Genomic DNA, 6,317 nt, shown 5'->3' with positions numbered 1-6,317 from the left:
TAATAGAGGAAGCAAAGCAGTATGGGAGACAGTTTAATGTAATACAGTATAGACATGTTAAGAGAGAATGTAATAAGGCCGCTCATAACATTGCTAGACATGCAAGACATGTTAGCGAGTTTTCGGTGTGGATGGAGGATGTTCCTCCACACCTCTTTGCTGTAATTCAAGCCGATTCGGCTTTCATTAATTAAATTGCAGTGTTCTTTCTCAAAAAAAAAAAAAAAAAAAAAGCTTATTGTGCTTAGTTGAAAGCCAATGGGAGCTACCGGGGAATTTAAAGTCCAAATATTTCAAATACCCTCATGGGAGCTGCACATCAATGGTTGCCCGTTGAGATCTGCCATGGGTTAAGCGTTCTTGTATACTCAACCCAAGCCGGCTCATTTTGTTTCCATGTGAGTGTGTTAGAGGGTGAAATCGATTTGTTTGTGACTTTGAGAATCTTGATGTTTTAGTGAATCTCTTTTGAGTTTATATGGGCTGAAATCAAAGGTACACCCTGTACTTGAAGTCCTAGTAGTGAATCCAAGGCCCAAGAGTAGAGAGGGAGAAAATACAAGGCCCAAGTCCTAGTAGTGAATCAAACGAATTAACAATTCTTTTTTTTTTTTAAATTATAGTAAACAGTAAACACCATCAAAAAAAAAATTTATCGAAGTGATAAGTTGTGAGTAATTTAACATTACCTTCATAAGGTTTATGATTGATTCAATTTTTCACATACTTGTTATAGAAGTTGAGAAACCCAAAAAAGGCGTCTACATAAAATTTCTTGTTTTCTTTTCTTCCCAATTCCACTGAACTTCATTTATTTATTTAGGGTTGTGTTTTTATCTTTCAAATTTTAATAACACCAATCTTTCCCTCCTTTTTCTTTTCTTTTTTTAAGGTCTTCTTTGCTTTATAGAATCCTGCTAGGTAGAAGAAGAATATTCCTCTTCTTTTTTATTTGATGAACAAATAGTGACCTACCTCTTCAAGTTGGCATTCCCTGATCTTGATGCAATCTTAAAAAAAAAAAAAATATATATATATATATATATATCCTAGTCAATGATTTTTATATTGAACAAATTATACAATTTAACCACCAAATAGAAACAAGAAGAAGAAAAAATTTTTTTAATTCCAGAATCCCTGATAGATCTAATAAATAATAAAAAATTTATAAAAATTTATTTAAAAAAAAAAATAAGATAAGAGGGCAAAAGTGTATTTTTTTTTTGAGAAAGAACACTGCAATTTAATTAATGAAAGCCGAATCGGCTTGAATTACAGCAAAGAGGTGTGGAGGAACATCCTCCATCCACACCGAAAACTCGCTAACATGTCTTGCATGTCTAGCAATGTTATGAGCGGCCTTATTACATTCTCTCTTAACATGTTTATACTGTATTACATTAAACTGTCTCCCATACTGCTTTGCTTCCTCTATTATATGCCCGATATCTGCTATAGACTCATCAGCACCTCCCAAGGCGTCAATAGTGTACTTGGAATCACCCTCAAGCACGATGGCTTGTAAGCCAAGTTCATGGGCAAAAATAAGAGCTTTCTTGGCTGCCAAAGCTTCCACGGCATCCACCGAAAAAGGTAAAGGAAAGGTATCAGCCATGGATGCTATGACACGGCCTAATTCATCCCTTATGATTACCCCGACCCCTGCCTTCTGGTCTTCTCTGAAAGTAGCCCCGTCAAAGTTAACCTTAAACATGTGATTCACTGGAGGTGACCAACCCATGTGGCGAGGAACGTGGATGACTTCATCTGGAGGTTTCGGTGGAATTGAATGAACAAAGGAAGCTTGGATAGACTGAGCATCACGGAGAACCCTGTGGATTGGAAATGGCTTGTCGCAAGTTCGAAGAGCATTCCTGCGATGCCAAATCGTCCATACCACGTTGCTGAAGAAGTTCAAATCCACCCCTTTCTCGATTAGGTACTGAACAAGGTCACTGAAACTTGCAAACGTTTGGGAGGTTCTGAAGCTCCAGCATGGATCATGGGCCCACACCGGTGCAAGAAGCGGACAGGACCATAGGGCATGAACCGTATCTTCAGGTGCTCCTTTGCAATGATCACACACGTCCTCAACTAAAATTCTGCGCCTCCTAAGATTTACTTTGGAGGGCACTGAATCTTTAATGGCTCTCCAAACTAAGTTCCTTACCTTAGGTAGTACCTGTAACCCCCAAACCTTCTTCCACAACTTGGTCTCTGCTGGTTGGTAATTATTCTCATCAAAGCTCTGCGCTTTACAGAGGAACCGGTACCTCGATTTAACCGTATACACTCCGCTTGGGGTATGAGGCCACACTAACATATCACTCCTGGAAAAAGAGCTCAAGGGGATGGACTGTATTAACTCAGAATCCCTAGAGGAGAATATAGATTGAATGAAGGCCGTGCGCCATTGCTTGGACACAGGATCAATGAGATTTGCTACTTTGGCTTCCTCAAAATTTTGTGCCACCGGTGAAGAGACGAAAGGCAGAAACTCTGAAGGCAGCCAAGGATCTGTCCAAACCCGGATTGAGTTACCATCCCCCACCCTCCATCTCATGCCTTCCTTGAGCACATCCCTCCCCTTTAAAATGCTCCTCCATGCATATGACGCATTTGATGAGTCCGCTGCCTCCATGAACGAACAGTGAGGGAAAAATTTGGATTTAAACACTCTATAAAGCAGGGAGTTTTTGTTTTGGAATAATCTCCAAGCTTGCTTTGCTAAAAGAGCATCGTTGAAAAGGGCCAAATTTTTGAAGCCCATCCCTCCATCATTTTTCGGTTTACATAGCTCCTCCCATCGAATCCAATGAATCTTTCTACGGTCACCTCGTTGCCCCCACCAGAATTTACGGATTAGACTCTCGATCTCATTGCACAAGCCAATGGGGAGCTTGAAGCAATTCATTGTGTAGGTAGGAATGGCTTGGACCACTGCTTTGATGAGGACTTCTCTACCTGCTTGAGATAGCAATTTTTCTTCCCAACCTTGGAGTTTCCTCCAAACACGCTCTTTGATATAATTAAAGCTAGCTTTCTTGTTTTTCCCCACTAAAGAAGGAAGCCCCAAATATTTTTCATAGTGCCTGATTTCTGCCACTCCCAAGGTATCTTTGATCAACACTTTCGCTTCTTCACTTGTGGATTTACTAAAGAAAATGGTTGTTTTATCTTTGTTGATCTGTTGACCTGAACTCCTCTCATAATCATGAAGAATCTCCATAATTTTCTGACATTCCTCTTCATTAGACCTGCAAAACAATAAGCTATCGTCTGCAAATAAAAGATGGGTTAGTGGAGGACTTCTTTTGCAGATTGAGAAGCCATGAATATCCCCTCTCAAGGCAGATTGGGATATAAGTCCATGGAGCCCTTCGGTGCATAACAGGAAGAGGAATGGAGAAAGGGGGTCTCCTTGTCGTATCCCCCTTGTTGGTCTAATGAAACCATTTGGCGCTCCATTGATAAGTATAGAATAGGAGACCGTTGACACACAAAGCATCAAGAGTGAAATCCACCGTTCATCAAACCCCATTTTTCTCATAACACACTCTAGAAAGGGCCATTCCACGCGGTCATAGGCTTTGCTCATATCTAATTTAAGTGCCATATATCCACCCTTGACAGATTTGTGCTTATTCATACAATGTAACGACTCAAAAGCCAAAAGAATATTGTCAGAAATAAGCCTATCTTTCGTAAAGGCACTTTGGTGTTCAGTGATGAGTTGGGGGATTATATTTTTCAACCTATTTGCCAAAACCTTGGAGAAGATTTTATATAATACATTACATAAGCTTATGGGGCGAAATTCAGATACAAGTTCGGGATTTTTGACCTTAGGGATTAAGGTGATGAATGTGTGATTTAAATGCTCAGGCAAAGTAGCTGAATTTAGAAAGGAAAGTACCGAAGTAGTGATTTCCTTACCCACCAAATCCCAATAATGTTGATAAAAAAGGGGTGGCATTCCATCTGGACCGGGAGCCTTTAGTGGGGCCATTTGATCAAGAGCCTGCTTAACTTCTGCTTCTGTGAATTCCACCAACAATTGTCTATTCATATTTTCGGTCACCTTGACTTGTATTGAATCCAAAGCCAATTCGGGTTGAGCAGAATTGGAGGATGAGAATAGGTTGCTGAAAAAATCCACCATCACATTAGCTACAATTTTTGGATCCGATCTCCACTGCCCCGCTTCATCCCTTATACCTTCAATTTTGTTTTTTCTAAACCTTTGTGTAGCTCGACTATGAAAATATTTGCTATTTTTATCTCCATAAGTCGCCCACAGAGCCCGGGATCTTTGGAACCACATTCTTGTTTCCTTATCAAGTAAATCATTGACTTCGCATCTCAATTGCCTTGCCCGAAAGTTTATACCTGAAGTGAGTGCCTCCAACTCCGCCTTTGCAAGGAGGTTTTGTTTTATTTTTAACTCCTTTCTGATACACCCAAAGTTGCGACTACTCCATTGCTTCAAAGCCTTTCCGCAGTGTTCAATCTTTGTCACAATACCCGAACCATCATGAGCAATTTCCCTCTTACCCCATTCAACCTTGATGGTTTTCGTACACCCTTCTTCTCCCACCCACATTTCTTCAAAGCGGAATGGCTTATCCGGGTTGGTTGGAACCAAGATTTTTGGTAGAATAAGAATGGGGCAGTGATCAGAAGTGCTACTTGTCAGATGTTGAACAGAAGAATCACCAAACCGTACCAACCACTCATTGTTTGCCAAACTCCTGTCCAATCTCTCCCAAACAAAATCTCCATTCCGATAAAATTTCTTCCATGTAAAAGGATTGCCCTTATACCCCATATCAAGAAAACCACATTCATCAATGGCATCCCTAAACAACTGCATCTGGGCGTGACTTCTACTCGACCCCCCTTTCTTCTCGGACCCCCTCAAGATCTCGTTAAAATCCCCAGCACACAACCAGGGAAGATCATATTGGCTGTTCAATTGTCGAAGTAGGGACCACGATTCGTGGCGTTTATGGGTGATTGGTTCACCATAGAAGCCAGTGAACCTCCAATCTCCATCACTGCCTCCCCCAACAATACAGTCAATGTGATTTTTTGAAGAAGTATCCACTCGTAACTTGATTGAATCCTTCCAAAAAAGGACAAGGCCACCCCCTCTGTTGACCCGGTGAACTAAGAACATGTGATCAAACTTTAACTTCCGTTGAATTAATTTTAGCCTTGCTTCATCCGTCCATGTCTCGGCCACAAACACGACGGAGGGATCTTGTGCTCGGATTAAATCTCCAAGCTCCTTCTCTGTCACCAGGTTCCCAAGCCCGCGACAGTTCCAAGCTAGGAGACTCATGGCTCTTGGCGGGGCTGCTCAACAGCCTCCACCACTGAATTAATTGGGTTCCGATCTTCTTGAGATACTTGCAGCCGTTTGTGAGACAATGAGACCCCATCATTCTCACGTTCTTTCCTCTTCTTTTCTGAATTTGGTTGAACACTCACTTCATTTGGTTGTGGTTGACGTAGCATGCGTTTCCAAGTTCTAACATTGGATGGCTGCTCTTCAATCTCAGCCGTTGGATGTGCTTTAATCTCATGAGTTAAAACCCTAGGGGTTTTTGGATCCAAGGCCTTGTTTTGGGCGGCTAGGTTTTTTCCCCTTGAAATTAAATTACAATTAAGAGGCCTAACGGGAGGAACATTAAACCCCTGATCCCCAGGATATGTTTCGGTATTTAATTCCTCCACATTCCCCTTATTACACCCCTTTAAATCCGTGTTGGCCCAATGAAGACCGTGGTTAATGCTTCCCAAATTTAGACCATAGTCAGAGCAAATGACCGGATCAGTTTCAAAACCTCCCAGCTGTGATGTTATTACTGCCTCATTATTTGCCATCAAAACCTGCAAACTTAATGGAACATTACTTCTGTCCTCATTATTTGCAATCAACCCCTCCGAATTTAATGGGATATTATTACTGACTTCATCAGTAACGGTAGTAACGGCCTCCTTCAATTCTTGCTCACGTGAATGGACACCCTTAGCCGTACTGGTGGATCCGCCCTGTCCACCACCTGCCTCTTCCATATCGGAATTCAACCATTCAGTTGGCATGGTGGCAGACCCGTTTCTGCTTTTTTCTCGGGCTGCCATCTCCGCTTGCTTTCTCGCCTGCATGCTGCGTTTCCTCTCCTCATAGTATCCTGGCACATAGATGACATCCCTACCTGAGGATCGATAGGGATTTGCTCGTAGGTTGGGACCAAACTGTCTCTGCTCCGAAGTAAGTGTGCCATTGCTCTCTATCCACAGGTTACAAT

The sequence above is a fragment of the Quercus suber genome, unplaced genomic scaffold, assembly GCF_002906115.3.
Source record: "Quercus suber isolate HL8 unplaced genomic scaffold, Cork oak 2.0 scaffold_603, whole genome shotgun sequence".
NCBI classification, from domain to species: Eukaryota; Viridiplantae; Streptophyta; class Magnoliopsida; order Fagales; family Fagaceae; genus Quercus; species Quercus suber.
The sequence above is the reverse complement of the archived record's forward strand: the minus strand, read 5'-3'. Positions refer to the sequence as shown.